The sequence below is a fragment of the Mustela putorius genome, unplaced genomic scaffold (assembly GCF_011764305.1).
Source record: "Mustela putorius furo isolate JIRA1106 unplaced genomic scaffold, ASM1176430v1.1 tig00003909_pilon_pilon_pilon, whole genome shotgun sequence".
Lineage (NCBI taxonomy): Eukaryota > Metazoa > Chordata > Mammalia > Carnivora > Mustelidae > Mustela > Mustela putorius.
In genome coordinates, this window is record NW_025422057.1 from 30112290 (window position 1) to 30128753 (window position 16464).

Sequence of the window (16464 nt, forward strand, 5' to 3'; positions counted from 1 at the left end):
TTCTATGACATTCTGGAAAAGCAACACTATGGAGGCGATAAAAGAGATCAGTGGTTGCCAGGGGTGATGGAGGAAGGAGGTGAAGAGTTGTGAAGAGTTGGCACACAGGGGATTTTAGGGCAGTGAAACGATTCTGCATGAAACTACAGTGGCGAATTCAGAGCACGACAACAGCAAGAGTGAGCCCTCACGCAAACGACTACGGACTGAGTGACGATGGACATAGGTCCCTCACCTGTCCGGATGGACCGCTGTGGCGGGGGATGCCCACGGTAAGGGAGCCTGTGGGGTGTGGCGTGAGGAAAGGGGGGCATCTGGGAACCTCCGTATTTTCCCCACAGTTTGGCTGTGAGCCTGAAACTGCTTAAAAAAACAAAGTCTGTTGAAAATTAAGTTTTGAAAAGACACGAGAAGAGTAATAGTTCCTTTCCTGCCTGTCAGCAACAGGGCCTCATGAGGTGCAAAGCACCCCTCCCACCCGCAGTGACCCATGACCGAAAGACGGAGAATACGGAGAATTGAATTCCAAGCTTGTGGGCCACACAGCACAAGCAGTCAAAAGAAGTCAGTCCCTGGGGCGCCTGGGTGGCTCAGTGGGTTAAGGCACTGCCTTCAGCTTGGGTCATGATCTCAGGGTCCTGGGATCAAGCCCCGCATCAGGCTCTCTGCTCAGCAGGGAGCCTGCTTCCCTCTCTCTCTCTCTCTCTGCCTGCCTCTCTGCCTACTTGTGATCTGTCTGTCAAATAAATAAATAAAATCTTTAAAAAAAAAAAAAAAAAGAAGTCAGTCTCCACTGTATGATAACCAAGCAGCAATTTTAAGCTACATTAGCAATAAAATAACTCTTCCCTAAAAAAGTCTGTTGTTGGTCTAAGTTCTAAACCAAGTGCTGCTGTTACAGTTGTGCTTTAATACATGTGAACTTCCCCTTGGCCGGTCTTCAGTACCCAGCCTTTCATAAGCATGCATTCCACCTGATAGCTAATTCAAGAGAGTTCCCGGTTATTTGGGCAGTCTTTGATACAGACAGACAGACTTAGCTACGTGTGCATATTTTTTTTAATTAATATACTTCATTATTTTAGAGCAGTTTTAGGTTTACAGGAAAACTGAATGCCCATGCTCTCCCGTATTACTAATGACTTGCATTAATGTGGTACATTTGTTGAACTGATGAACCAATATTGATAGACTATCATTAACTAAAATCCATAGTTTACATTAGGGCTCACTAAAGAGTGAGGGGAAGTTCTATGCATTTTAACAAATGTACAGTGTATTCACCATTCCAGTATCATATAAAAGAGTTTCACGGCCCTAAAAATCCCCTGTGCTCCACCAGGCCCCTCCCTGCAACCACTGATCTTTACTGTCTCCCTAGCTTGGCCTTTTCCAGAATGTCACAGGGCTGCAATCACACAGTACACAGCCTTTCCAGACCGGCTTCCTTCCCTTAGCAATACGCATTTAACGTTCCTCCATGTCTTTTTCATGGCTCGATAGATAATTTCTTTCTCTCACTGAATAACATTCCACTGGCTGGTTATCTCACAGTTCATCCATTCAACCGCTGAAGGGACATCTTGCTTGCTTCCCACATGTGTGCTTCTAGGATGAGCTCCTAAACAGTCAGAATCATTCAGATGCGGTTTGTGTCCCCAAACCCTAGGATGTTGGACATTCCTGCCTTTCGACGGTAAATCCAGAATAAAGAATGACAGCCAACTGAGGGTGAAAACAAAACAAAACAAAATAGAACTTGAGTTTCTTCAATTCTGTTTTTCTCTAGGACCACCTGGAGGTTTGCGTTGTGTTTAAAATCCAAAACCGTGAAGTAGAACTGACAAATAGAATGCTTTTGTTTGGTAAGCACAATATTTGTTTATACGTGAAATATCCTACCGAATTTGAACAGTAGCTTGAAAATTGAAATTTCTTCTGTTTGCTTTTTTCAAGACTGTACAACAAATTAAGAAAATAATTATTACTAGGATGCCTGGGGGGCTCAGTCAGTTACGTGTCCAAGTCTTGGTTTCAGATCAGGTCATGATCTCAGAGTCTTGACATTGAGCCTCATGTCGGGCTCTACACTCAGTTCAATCTGCTTGACATTCTCTTCCTCCCCCCATCCCTCCCCACTGCTATGCTCGCTCTTCCTCTCTCTCTAAAGTAAATAAATAAATAAAATCTTTTTTTTCAGATTTTTTATTTATCAGAGAGAGAGAGCGCACCCAAACGTGCATGTGCCCAAGCACAAGCAGCGGGGAGGGTCAGAGGGAGAGGGAGGAGCAGACTCCCTGCTGAGCAGAGAAGCCTGACATGGGGCTCCATCCCAAGACCCTGGGATCACAAGCCCAGCCAAAAGCAGCTGCCCAACCAACGGAGCCCCTCAGGTGCCCTAATAAATAAAATCTTTTTTAAAAAAGATTGCTACTGATTATTACACGATTATTAGTCAAAATAAATTCATTATGTTCATAACTCTCAGATGGCTGCTGAGATTCCTGCCACCTGGTGTACGTGGCCTGAATAATCCCCTCACCTTGAGTGTGGGTGGGACCAGTGAATATAATGGACTATTACAATCTTTTGACTTTGAATTCATCAAAAGGGAGATTATACTGGGTGGGCCTGACCTAATCAGGTGAGTTCTCTTAAAGAAGGTGACCGGTCCCTTGAAAGAAAGGTTTCTTCTGCTAGCCTTGAAGACACAGCCTCCATGAACTCCATAGCTATGAGGAAGCTAATTCTGCCAAAAGTCACACATGCTTGAAAGAGGATCTGAAGCCCCTGATGACCCCACTCCCAGCTGACACCTTGATCACAACCTCATGAGACCCTGAACTTAAGCAGAGGACCCAGCTAGCCCATGCTGTGCTCCCCAGCCCGACTGACAGAAACTCAGGTCATAAATATGTACTGTTTGTTTCAAGCTGCTAAATCTGTGGAGATTTGTTACAGCAGCAACAGAAAACTAATACGTGTGCCTGAGGCCTCCCCACTGGCCAGAGACTCACCCTACCCAGGAAATCCTCACCATGGCCTGCACGGGCCAGAATGGAGGAGTGAGGTGTCCTGGCCGGGATCCCACTGTTAGCAAGTGGCCGAGCCAGGCTGCAGGCCAGGCCTGTCTGACTTGGGCCCTGGCGGTTTTGTTTCCACCACTGATCCTGCAGGTGGCTGGTGGACGCCAGCCACGCCCTCCCTGCTGTCACTGAACAGTTGTTACGGTGACTTGCAGTGATTTCTGGTGACAACAGGACCCTGCAGCTAAGAAGGGCACGTGGGGGGGTGGGCAGTCCCCTCACTGACTCATCAATGCTCACGCTTGACCACAGCAGCTCACTAGGCAGGCACAGGGAGACGCGGGTCCCCACTCACAGCCTGGCCCAGCGCCCCCTGGCCCAACCCTCTCCGCAGCACACTTGCTGTGACCCTTCTGTACCGCTGGCCTTGGCCCGGCCTTCCCACCGGCACTGTGACAGTCTGCATCTGACGCGGGCTCCCAGTGCCTGCCGGGGCTCTGGGCACACAGGAGGCACTCACTCCAGGACACTGGTTGAGTGGATCAGAGTGAAAAATGGTAACTTCTCTTCCTCCTCCAGATCCCAGGGGCCACAGGTGCTGAGATACATTCTGAGGCCCAGGAAACTCCATCCTTTCTCCTCCTCTCCCACGGCCTCATCTCCTGGGCTCCAGGGCCCCAGACACTGCTCCCTTGCGGGGGATACGGGGAGATGAAGCCCACTCTTCCCAGCTGTGCTGCGAATCACCGCATTCCACCCCACTGAGACCTTCCCAGACAGAAGCAGCACCTGCCCGGCGGCCTGGCGCCTCCCACATTCCCAGACACTACACCTGCTCCCTCTGCTGGCAGAAGTGGGCAAGTGCATGGAGAGCCGCGCTCTGGGGAGATGCTGGCAAGGCAGGGAGGGCAGAAGAAACCTCTGAACCTAGAAAGACCCAGGGTAGGAAGGTGTTAGGGGAGGTCAGGAGCCTGCCTGAGTCAGGCCCGTGGGCTTGGGAGCCCGCTGGCTCGGGAGCCTGGAGTACATTACCTCCACTCCACTCGCAGGGCTGGCGAAGCAGCATCAGGCGGCAGGTGCTCTCTGCTGAGCATGGGCTGGTTGGGAAACTCCAGACCAGGAAGGAGACATTGCTTCCACCCGGAGAGCACATGACTCACAGGGGAGGCAGCCCTCGAGCTACCTGGTTTTATCCCGCGATCGTAACACCTAGTGCTGCATATACGCCTACTACACATGCCCCTCGTCTATGCCTGCCGCAGTCACGCCGGGTGGATGCTATTACTTCTGCCACAGGATTGAGGAAACTGAAGCACAAAGTAAGCAGCAGAGGCAGAATTCGAACCCCAGTCAGGGCATCTCTACAAGTCCTTGTTCTTCGTGTGACCTGTGCACGCGTGCCTCATATACTCTTTCTAGTCCTAATCCAAGAAGGCCTCACTACTCTTGATGGTCACGTGGGGCTTCAAAGCCAAGGCTGGCTCAGGTGCAGCTGAAACTAGGGGTAGCACCTGGGGTGGGGAATGGCGGAGTCCCAAGATAAAGCAGCACGATGGGCACCTCCTGGCTGTGTGACCTTGGGCAAATCACTTAACCTCTCTGAACCAATACATTTTCATCTGCAAAAGAAACATCATTCCTGACTTAGAAAGCAGTTGTGGGGATTAGAGATTCCTGGTGTCCAGTTCCCAGCACGGAACACCTGGGCCCAGAAGAGCTGTTGCTGTTCGTGGTTACAACAGCGTCACCATGGGTTCTGATATTCCTCCCTTCCCTCGAATGGGGGCCAGCCTTGCTGCTGATGAATGGAGTCAAGTGCAAGTGAGGGTGGGTGCTTCAGAGAGCAGGCAGTAAAAGGTACATTCCCTCCATGTCTGCTTCTAGATCAGTCGCTCCAGGGAAGCCAGCTGCCATGTTGTGGGGACACTCGGGCTGTCCATATGGCTTCCGTCTCGCAGCCACATGCGTGAACTTGGAAGCAGTCTTCCAGCCCCAGCCAACAGCTTGACTGCAACCTCATCAGAGATCCTGGGTCAGAACTACCCTCCATTCCACTCCTGAGTTCCGAACCCACAGCCGCCGGGGAGATCATAAACGTTTGCTGTTTTAAGTTTGTCGTTTATTAGTTATAAAAATAGAAGCAACATCCTTTAGAATCAGCATCGTTGGACAGCCGCTGCTGGGGAGTCAAACTGCCCCAGGCTCCTTCACAGCTGTGATCACAGGGACATCTGCATGGAAGAGGTTCCTGGCCATGAAAGAAAGAAGGATAACTAATACTTACTGAGCACTTGCCATCAGCCAGACATGGAGCCAAGCACTTTCCATTTATCCTCCCAACACCACCCTCAAGAGGGAAATACTATCACCTTCATTGCACAGATGGGGAAACTGAGGTACCAAAGGTTGAATTACCTACTGAAGACCACACAGGGCAGGACCTGCATCAAACTCCAACTTCTTAACCGGTATGCGGTGGGGCCTCCTGAAGGGCATAGAGGCTCAAAGGCCATTCCCCGTTCCTGTCCCACACAGGCCCCCGCCACTGTCACCACACGCTTGCTCTCTCCGGTGAGCGTGGCTAACACGGGCTCCAGGACAAATCCCACCCAGCCTGCGTGCGTCCCTTAGCCAAGCCAGTGCTTGTGTCCTCTCTCTCCTGTCAGGAGAGCCCATCCTCCCTCAGTGCTGTCACGGAGCATGTTCACGGTGAAAGAGCCCCCGTCCCCAAGGCATCTAGTCCAGCACCCCCTGCCATTTGTCCAGACATAGAAAGGGGTCCAGAGAGGTGCAGTGGCTCATGTAAGGACACAGAGGCAATCAGGAAGCCCTGAGCGGGGCTCAGGTCTCCTGGCTTCTCTCAATCCAGCCTGCACACAGGGGTTGCCTTTCTCAGCGACACCTGCCCCAGGGTCCGCTGTGGGCACCATCCACCCACCCAGACACCCAGGGCTGGAACCAGAGGCCAAACTTCCCAGCACCCTCCGTGGTCCCAGCCCCTGAGGGAGCCAGGAGGAGGGGGCTTATCTCTACCTGTGAGGCGGTGTTGTCTCACCCCACCCCCGCCCTCCCTGCCCGGCTGTCTTGATTAATGAGCTGGTGCTATCTTATCTCCCAGCTGCCGCAGTTAGGGATTACTGGGTAGTGGCAGGGCCCCAGGAGGACACATTCTGCCCCTCAGATCAACCTGAGAGGTCCGCAGGAGGGCGGGGAGCGGGAGGAGAGGGCACCGAGGGGTCTGTTCTCCAGCTGCCATCTTGCTCTCCTACTTGAACTGAGTCACTGCAGAATGTGTAAACCACTCGAGACCACGCCTAACGTGTAATAGGAGCTCAGGAAATGGTAACCACTGTTACTTGGGGCTAGTGTCAACTCTGGGAGTTCTTGGGCCTGTGCCTACTCTGGGGCTGACCTGCCCCACTTGGCTAGCCAAAGTCTCGACCACCCACCAGTCCATGCGCGAACTAGGAAGGGACCTCCCACTCCAGCTTCAGATGCACCATCTATAAAATGGGCCTAAATTTGGGGTTTAGAAACAGGGTTGCAGGTCTGATAGTATTTTATTGAGTGACCTGACAGCGGGTTTAGGGATTTATTTATCCAGCTATAAAGCTTTAGAAAATCCCTTCCCACTCAGCCTCAATTTCTTTGTGAACATGCTGTTATGATCTCTGGCCTCCCCACAGCTGGGCTAGGATGAAACTTCTGGAAAGCTGTTGGGATGGCTCCACGTCTATTGGGAGTGTGGGCTTTGGGTTCCCAGAGAGGGTGAGACACCATACTCTGACCACAGGGTTCAAGTTGATGCATGTGGCTGCTCCCAGAACCAATCCCCAAATCTAGGCTGTGCTCTGGGAGAGGAAGGCCTCCCGAGTCACGGACTGCCAGGCTACGGCTGATCTGCTGTGCCCAGCTTACTCCACTGCCTAGGTGTGATTGCTCGCGCTCCCCAGGTGCCCGCCTTGGGTAATCAGTCATGTGGCCCCGAGGCCGAAAGAACAAGGTTCTCTTCTCCCCGAGGGATGGAGAGACTCCAATCTAACCTTGAGCCAGTGGCCAGCACATCTGAAGTCAGGCAGTTAACTCCACCAGGCGCATGTGGGGCCTGCACCCAGAACCCCATGGCTCAGGGGACTCCCACCGACCTCTTCCCTAGCTTTCTCAAGGAGCACATGGTCGCTCTGTAGGAGGCAGGAGGGATGTGAAGATGAGTGAGGGCTGGGAGGGGAGGGGGGAGTGAGGGGGAGGGACTTTCAGATGAGTAGATAGGATAAGGGGAAATGGATGAATGAAGGGGAGGAGGAAAGAAAAGCAGCTGAATAAAAGGGAAGAGTGGACCAATGTAGGAAAGGAAGGAAGGATGCTGTAAGAGAGGCACGAAGAGATGGATAGATGGACAGAGGGATGGATGGATGGAGGGATAAGGGGTAGGATGAAGAAAGATGGATGTCAGAGTCTCACTGGACCCCAAACCCCACTGCTTTACTGGGTACAGCAAATAAGAAGCCCAGCAGAGGACTTTATTTCCAGAAGGGCATACAGATGAACTCTCTGGGGCCCCACAGCCAGTCTTCCCTCCCCCACTCCAAAGACATTCCTAGGACCACTCCTTTCCCCTGATTCTCTGCCTCTTCCCACTGTCCCTTCCCAAAGGGCAAAGGGCAGCACAGCCAAGGAAAGCTATCTGCTATCAGCCCCATTTATCCCAGCGCTGTTTACTCTGGGTCTGCAATTAACAGAGTCTCTTTCCCAGATCAATTAATAGTGGGGGGCCCAAAGAGGGCACTGGGAGCCCCGACAGGCCAGGTTACTTATGGATGAACAATGGGGAATGGATGGAGCCTACTCCCTCATCTTGTTCTGATGTGTCCCGTCAGCCACCCCTTCCTGACTCTCAATGAGGCAGTTCTCAGCTCAAAAAGGCTGACAGGGGATGGTGCTAGAAAGCCCTGCCTCCAGTTATGTGGGTGCAGCTGGGGTCCCAGATCTGCCTTCATCTAGGCAGCTCCCAGGATCAGGGTGAAAAGACCAGACAGCCTGTGGTGAAGATCTGGGCCTAGGAAGGGACCAGACCTGGGTTCAGAGACTCATTTCTTCCCACTTAGCAGCCTGTGTGAACTTGAGCAAGTGACTTAATCACTCTGAACCTCTGTCTTCCCCTCCATGAAATGGGAATGATGGAAAGACAGAGCTATGTCAAGGTCAAGGGTGCTGTGAGGATGGAATGAGTTCACAGAACATGTTCGTCATTGGCCACAGCTTTGAGCTCCTCTGGGGACCCTGGGGCACATGTCCCCACCTCTTTATCCTCCTAGCTCCTTCTACTCTCCCCCAGGGTCCTATCAGGGACCAGCAAACACCTGCAGGTTCTGTCTCGTCACTTGCCCGGCAGGACTCGAGAAGTTCCTGGCTGTCCAGTACAGTAGCCACCAGCCCCACGAGACAATTTAAATTAAAATTAACTAAAATTAATGATCCAGCCATTAGAAAGGACTGCAGCACTGACACACACTGCAACACAGATGCACCATGAAAACAATCTGCTCAAGCGAGAGAAGCTGGCGTGAAAGGTCACATGCTGTAGGATTTCATTTACATGCAATGCCCAGAATCGCCAAATCCACAGGGACAGAGAGGGGCTGGCTGGCTTCCAGGGGCTGCGGGCAGGGGGCACGGGTGCTTCACATGGACAGAGTGATGAAAATATTCTAGAACTAGACGCAGTGGCTGCCGTACACTGTGAATGTGCTATCTGCCCCTGAACTGTTCACGTCAATAAATGGCTGATTTTATCTTATGTGAATTTCATCTAGCTAAAAATGTTCAATTAACTTAAAAGTTCAGCTCCTTGGTAGCACAAGCCACATCTCCAATGCCCAGGAGCGACACACAGCCAGTGGCTACCACACTGAAGAGCACAGATAGAACAAATTTCTACCACTGCAGGTTTTTAAACAAATGTGATTCTAGGGGCACCCGGGTGGCTCAATCAGTTAAGTGTCTGCCTTTGGCTCAGGTCATGATCTCAGGGTGCTGGGATCGAGCCCAGTGTCAGGCTCCCTAATCATGCTCTTTCTTGTTTTCTCGATCTCTCTCTCTCTCTCAAATAAATAAATAAAATCTTTAAGAAAAACAAAAACAGGGGCACCTGGGTGGCTCAGTAGGTTAAAGCCTCTGTCTTCAGCTTAGGTCATGATCCCAGGGTCCTGTGATTGAGCCCGGCATCAGGCTCTCTGCTCAGCAGGGAGCCTGCTTCCTCCTCTCTCTCTGCCTGCCTGTCTGCCTACTTGTGATCTCTATCTGTCAAATAAGTAAATAAAATCTTTTAAAAAATAAAAATAAATAAACAAAAACAACCCTGATCTCCAGGTAGTCAAATGATAATAGTGATAAGACTTCTTCACGTCCATTACCTTCTCCGACCCTCTCACCAGCATGGCATCATTATTTTCCTTTAAGAGGTGGGGAAACCCAGAAAGGGGATGTCCAAGCCTGAGCTTGCACAGGAAGTGATGGGACAGGGATTTGGTCTAGGGCCTACAGGTATCAGGTCCGGGGACCTCTCTGCCTCCCTCAGAGCTGGGCCCAGAAGTGACGACTCAAGTCCCTGACCATCTGGCTGTCCTGCTCACATACCAGACTTGGTTTTGCCTCCCGTCTGCTTTGTCCTGAATGGGCACTGGCACCAGACTCAAATGGAAAAGGGTGTGAACGGGTGCAATCTGGAAGGTGAAGGGTGTTTAGTTCCTGTTTGCAAAAAATGTGGGGAAGAGGACTGACTTATTGCCAAGTGATTTGGAATTTTCACAAAAATTCCAGGAAGCCAGAGGCTGGGTAATGCGAGTGGAGGAAAGAATGCACCTTTCCCTGACCCCAAGCTGCCGGGCCACAGAACCCGGTCAAGAGGGCACAGACCCCTGTCTCTAGTGGACCCTGAGCTGTCTTCAGAGTCCTTGGGGTGGCTGGCTGGGGAGTCGGGGAGGGGCACACTTCAGGCTAAAAAGGCCTAGAAATGTTCCTGACCTTGGCACAATCCAGACCCGTGGGGCAGCAAAAAACACGGAATGTCGGGGGGAGTCAGAGCTCTGCTGGGTTCCATTCGTCACTGTACTGCCTGAGTGACCCAGACATCGTTCCTCAGCTCTCTGAGCCTCAATTTCCTCCTCTGCAAAACGGGGACTGATCACACAGACCTCCTTCAGTCACTGAAGGATGAAGCAAGATATCAGATGTGACTCCCAAACCTGGTAAAGGAGAATTATCCTGCCGGGACACCCACAGCTCTCAGCCACTGTCCTCATGAGGACCTCCCAGGAAGTGCAAACCTCTGGAAAGTCTTCAGACCAAGTCCCTGCTGATAATAATACTAACAGCAGCACTGTGCCAGGCTCACTGAAGCAGGATTATGAAATCCCAGACGGAGGGACAGACTGGCTGCCCAGTCGGTGTGCAAATGTGTGTAGTGCCTCCGGAAGATTCCCAGCTGTGTGACCGCAGGCAAGTTCCTCAATCACCTTTGATTTCTCATCTGTAAACAGCAGTGATAAGAACATCTGCCTGTTGGCATTGCTGAGAGGTTTAAATGAGATGATAAAGCACTCCTGCCCGGCCCAGCCTGGGATGCACAATGTCTGCTAACACCGGTGTTAATCAGCTGGGTGCTGCGGAAGGTGAGAGGGACAAGTACCTCCCTAAGCTGACCCCCAGGCACAGGAAGCAGGTTGTAAGGAGCCTCTAGAAGGGAGAGTTCTTTCATTTCAGCCTCAAGGAGGCCCATGAGCCTTGGAGAATGGCTGCAAGCAGCTGGGGGAGGACCCCTCCAAGGCCAGCGTTTCTCATCCTGGTCCCCAGGCCACTGCCTCAGATCCACCTGGGATGACATGTGTTCAACTAGAATCTGCAGGTGACCCAGCAGCAATCCGAATGTGGGAACCTCTCTCCTCCCCTGGCTGTCGGGTGTGCCGTGCGATGGCCCACGTCGGCCAGCCCAGTGCAGGGAGCCCAAGGAGGCCAGGACAATTCACAGGTAACCCCAAACCTCATCGACCCATTGCACCTCTAACAATCCAACAAAAACAGAACCACCACGGGGCATACGCAGCGGTGAGGTCTAACACCAGGTACAGCGCACGGACGGGAACAGATGCCCACCAGTCAGAACACCCAGAGTAGCGGAATCGGGCCCCACCAGCGGCATGAGCCCCAGGGAGAGTTCACGCTGGACGGGCGCACTGCGGGCTCTGGGAACGCCCCCTGGGTTGGGCTCTGGGCCCAGCCCCAGTCCTAACCACACTTGCCCCCTCTCATCTATTTTATCTGAGGGGTTCCCACAAGCCACATCATTTGAAAACAGGATCGCCTTACTTTAAAAACACCAGTGGTGAAAAGCACTGATTTATGAGTGCTTCTCCACAGGGTCTCTCTCTCAGCCTTTGGGACAGGACGACTCTTGGTCGTGCAGGGCTGGGCTGGAGTTAGGCATCCCTGGCCCCTGCCAATAAATGCCAACATCAGCCCCAGGCTCCCTCACCACCCTACACAGGCAGGGTGGGGCCGGCTATCCATGCAGCTGAGAACTAGCCCAATGCTCCCCAGCTTTATAGCTGAAACAACTGGGCCCTGAGAAGTCAAGCAACCAGCCCAAGGCCACAGTGCGGCAGGCGACTGGAGAAGAGGAAAACCACAAATAGTAGCTTGAGACCAACCCCACCAGGACCTCAGGTTCCCAGAGGTGGGGAGGAGGCAAGTAGGGACCCCTTTTCAGAGAGGCTTGTATGAACCCCGACACCCTAACCCGCCAGCCGGAAGAACAAGGGCCAGGTAGCCCCTGCCTTGGCCTGAACCCTCAGCACAGAAGAGCCATTCTGAATCCAGGAAAAGAGCTGAGACCACCTCAATGGCCCTCAGGGCAAGCGTCCAGCAGTTCCCAGGCTCAGGCCCCAGCTCCCTCCCAGCAGAAGACAATTGCTCCATTGGGTAGGGTAGGGGACTGGAGATTCCCTGGCCCTGCTGGGCTCCTCCCCACCAGCACCCTCTCCTTAATGAGGCCATTGTTTGCCCAGGGTTCCCCCAACAGCTGGCCCCCACTCCTACCACTCGTGCCCTGGGTTTCCCCTCTGCTGTCCTGCCCTCCAGCACCTCCTGGGGGCTTCCTGACTTCCTCCCCTAAACCCTGAGCACAAAGGCCCCCTGGGGCCTCTCTGACCTACAGTTCCCCTTGCCAGGCCGCTCATGTCCCTCACCCAGCCTCTGTTTTCCAAAGTAATCAAAGATGCATGGGCTGCCAATCTACTCCTGTTCAGCATGAGAGAAGGAGCTCCATCCTGAGAGCATGTAATTCCAGCCAAAAGCAAAGAAATCTGTTGTTTTATTTACAGGCAAATGAACCGTTCTGTGTTGATTTGGGGAAACATGGAGAATAGTTTATGAACCTTTATTAGTGCCTTCACACACCTGGGTGGTCAGGAACCACCGGAATAGCGAATAGCTTTCAAAGGAAACATCTTAGAAATCTGGGGTCCTAAGGGCCCACACAGCCGTAGCTGGGCTGGAAGAGTGGAGGCTGTGCACACGTGCCTTACCCGCGCCCCCCCACACCCCGTGACGACACAAAACTCCAAACACTTAGGCCGCAGCACTTTTAAGCATCTTCAGGTATTTCTCATTTAATCTCCCCCCACAAGCCTGCAGCAGAAAGTGCCTGCTTTGCCAACAGAAAAACTAAAGCACAAGGAACTGTGTCTGACCTGAGTTCCCACAGCCCACAAGTGGTGGAAGCAAAGCATGATACGAGGTACCTTTGACTCTGTGTCCAGTGCTTATTCTCCTTTCCACAGAGATGAGGCTTTGGGGGCACCTCTCTACTTCCCCACAGGGATGTTGTGCTAGTGTTCATGTACTTGTGCGTTGCATAGCTGCCCCTCTAGATCTTGAGCTCCCTCAGGGGCAGTGGCCTGGCCAACCAGGGTCAAACCTGCTGACAGCCTCGGTCACTTGAGTCCCATGGAAGTCTCTGGCCCTAGGACCCTCCTTTTCTGCAAGAGAGTTGGGGTCAGGGCTCAGTAGGATGGAACCTCTAGCCACTTCTCACATGTAGGCAGGAATACACAAGCCACAGAGGGAACTCCAAGTTCTGGTTCTGGTTTGTAGCTGTGTGATTATAGTAAGTTACAGAACCTCTCTGGGTCTCAGTTTTCTCCTATTAAATGGGGGTAATAATACCTATTGAGATCATGAAAGGAAAGCACAGATACCAGGCATGATGCCGGGCACCTAGGATGTCCTAAACACATGTCGGAGAGAGGGGAGGGAAAGAGGGAGAGAAGTCAACATGAGCCTTGGGGGCTTGTCCCTCACCCCCAATCCCTGAACAAGCATGAAATACTCCACAACTGGACTTCCCTTGGTCCCCACCTCTCCTCACAGTCACCCTATAACCCTCCTGATCTTCCTTGGGCCTCCCAAGAATTCCAACAGAGACCAAAAAAAGGTTAGCGGAAGCTAGCTCCAGCCTGAACCTGGCTCGCTCCAAAGTCTCCTTTCTTCTGACACTTCCTCCCACCAAACAGTTGTCCACCCATTCAGTCATTCATTCATACAGCATTTATTGAGCACCTGTTATGTGCCTGGCAGTGCGCTAGGAGCAAGAGAAATGGAGCTCTTGCCCTTGTGGAGCTCTCTGTCTACAGGGATGCCAGAAATTAAGACAATAGACCCAATGCCATGATGACCAACATGAGGAGGCCACAAAGGGGAGTTCAGGTTCCATGAGCAAGCCCAGTGAAGAGGTCTAGCCTTCCAGAGTCTTGGGAAGAACTTGACACTACAAACAACCAGAGCATCTGAGGGACCAGAGCTGAAGGGAGAGGCTAACAGGTCAGCAGTGTGAAGTGACCGGTTCCCTCCTACAGAGCAGAAAATGATGAGACCAGAGAGCAGCCCTGAGCAGTGAGGAAGGACAAGTGGGAGGAGGGAGAGCACAGGTGGATTTAAGAGAAACTTAGGAGCAAGGAGCAATGGAATTTTGGTGTCTAAAGACCACTGTCAGCCAGTCTCAATAGTATTAACTAGCAACTGTGTGTAGATAGCTTTTCCTGTCTGCACTGCCATAAGCAATTGTTAAATGAACTCTAATCCTCTAAATAATCCTAAAAGGAATTACCATTATTATCCTCATTTTGCAGATGAGAAAGCTGAAGCACAGAGAGGTTCAATAACCTGCCCAAGGTCAAGTAGCATTGCTGAAATTAGAATTCAGTCCTACTTCAGAGTTCTTGGCCTTAGCCAAAACATTTAGCTGCCTCTCTGATATGCTTCTAGCTGCGGTTGCCTACTAGCCAGACCCTGGGGGCCCCAGGTATGCTGGGAACCCAGGGCAAAAGCCTCCTCTACACCCCCAGCCCTGGCCAGAGAATACCAGCAGTGCCCATCCACACCCCTCCTGCTGCACTTCAGATAGGCTTCCTTAAGCTAAGATATGCCCCAGTCCAAGACAAGCTTGCCTCTGCTTTGGTTCCAGTGAGACTCACCGATGATATCCAGTGAGTGTGCCTGCCAGTGTCCAGGGTCATAGAAGGGAGGACCGTGACTTGCCTCCCTGGCCACTTAATTCAATGACAGTGAGCCCAGCTCCAGCCTCTCTGTGAGCAGGACCCCATGGCTACCAGGGCACTCAGAGATCCTTGAAACATGCCCCCCCCCAAAACTGCTTCCCAGAGCACAGTCTGCACAGCAGGAAGGCTCTGTGGGTGGGGCTGGGGACCTCTGGGGCAGATGCTGACTTTACAATCAACAAACCTAAATGATGGAAAGCGAAACAGTGCTGTAGTAAGAGGACTGGACTGAGAGTCAGGAAGGCCAAGTTCTAGTTTCCTCTTACAGACAATGGTTGGGATGGGGGACGTTGAAGGGCAATAGCAATGGGGCCCTGCTCGCTCTGTGAGTTCTCCTAATTACATAGGCCACTCAGGCTGGACTTCTTGCTGAGCACTCAGGAGCCCCTGCTGTGAAGACAGGTATTCCCAAGGGGGAGCACTGAGATCATAAAAGGCAGATAATTCCCGAAGACTCTGAAATAAGGACAAGATTCTGTCTCATCACCTTGGGCATCACAGCCCTCCTGGGAGGCAGGTGAACCTGGGCCGGTGGACCGTGCTCACAGGCTAGGACCGAAGAGGCCCCACCTTGGGCAGGCAACAAAGCCAGCCTCACCCCCGTCATCCTCTCCACCTCCTCCTTCTTCCTTATTTCATTTGCTCCTCAGGATGGCCCAGAAAATGTGAGCAGAGGTGGTCCTCCCCATCTCACCAATAAGGAAACTGACACTGAGCATTTGGGGCTGGGAGGACTTGCTATTAAGTTGAAAACACACAACTGAGATCTTTTAAGTCCAAGCTTGGTACACTCCCCACTGCCATGCACTGCCCCTCCCGGTGGGGCCTTGGGAGGCATGAATGGGGCAGATCTCCCACTCATGGCTCCATTACCATGCTAATCACAATGCTCCCATATGCCAGGCACTCTGCTGGGTGCTCCTCTCTTCCCTTGCTTCCGTAAATCTTAACTAACACCCAGTAAAAAAATGTTCTTCACCTCAGTCTACACATGAAGAAAACAAGGTTCAAAGTTCAACAGACATACGTCCAAGGATGCACAGCCAGCAAGTGGCCAGAATTCGCCACCAGTCAGTCTGACGCAAAGCCCAGACACTTCCTGCCACACTACCTTGCCTTTGTGTGTCCATGTCCTCCACAGGATGGGAACCAAGACTGTTTCATGCATATGCCTGGCCCGCAGCAGGCTCTAGTTTAATGTTCGTGCATGGAATGATTATTCCCAAGACAAAGCATTAAAAGGAACGAAGAAAGCTATTTCATACAGATAGAAATTATAATCCAACCAGAACAGATAATGGTCATGAACCCTTATGCTCGTAACAACATAGCTTCAGAGTATATAGAGCAAAACTGATTCAAAAAAAGGAAAAAATAGGGGCGCCTGGGTGGCTCAGTGGGTGAAGCCTCTGCCTTTGGCTCAGGTCAAGATCTCAGGGTCCTGGGATCGAGTCCCACATCGGGCTCTCTGCTCAGCTGCTCAGCAGGGAGCCTGTTTCCCTCTCTCTCTCTCTCTCTGCCAGCCTCTCTATCTACCTGTGATCTCTCTCTGTCAAATAAATAAATAAAATCTTTAAAAAAAAAAAAAAAAGGAAAAATAGTAAACCCACAATCAAAGTAGATTTTATACACCTCTATCGAAAATGAATAGAATAGGGGCACCTGGCTGGCTCAGTCAGTGCAGTATGCAACTCTTGATCTCGCGGTTCTGAGTTTCAGCCCCATGCTGGGTGTAGGGATTACTTTAAAAAAAAAAGAAAGAAAGAAAGAAAAGAAATGAACACAATAAGTAAACCAGCAGTTCTTAAACTTTCTGGTCTCAGGAA

At 51.7% G+C, this 16464-nt stretch overlaps 1 protein-coding gene and 1 long non-coding RNA gene across 2 annotated transcripts in view; both read right to left on the reverse strand.

Moving 5' to 3' along the window:
* Positions 1-5128: 5128 nt before the first annotated feature.
* Positions 5129-16348, reverse strand: LOC123388654. The gene is made up of 2 exons (XR_006603123.1): positions 16301-16348; positions 5129-5274 (listed from the first exon to the last, which is right to left on the reverse strand). It is a non-coding gene; the product is annotated as an uncharacterized LOC123388654 (long non-coding RNA).
* The window catches only part of ZFYVE27 (zinc finger FYVE-type containing 27), a 38858-nt gene continuing 38731 nt past the window's right edge, over positions 16338-16464 (reverse strand). Inside the window, exon 15 of the transcript XR_006603122.1 lies at positions 16338-16380. The gene's annotated coding sequence lies outside the window, so the exon portion shown is untranslated. The remainder of the gene's footprint in view (positions 16381-16464) is intronic.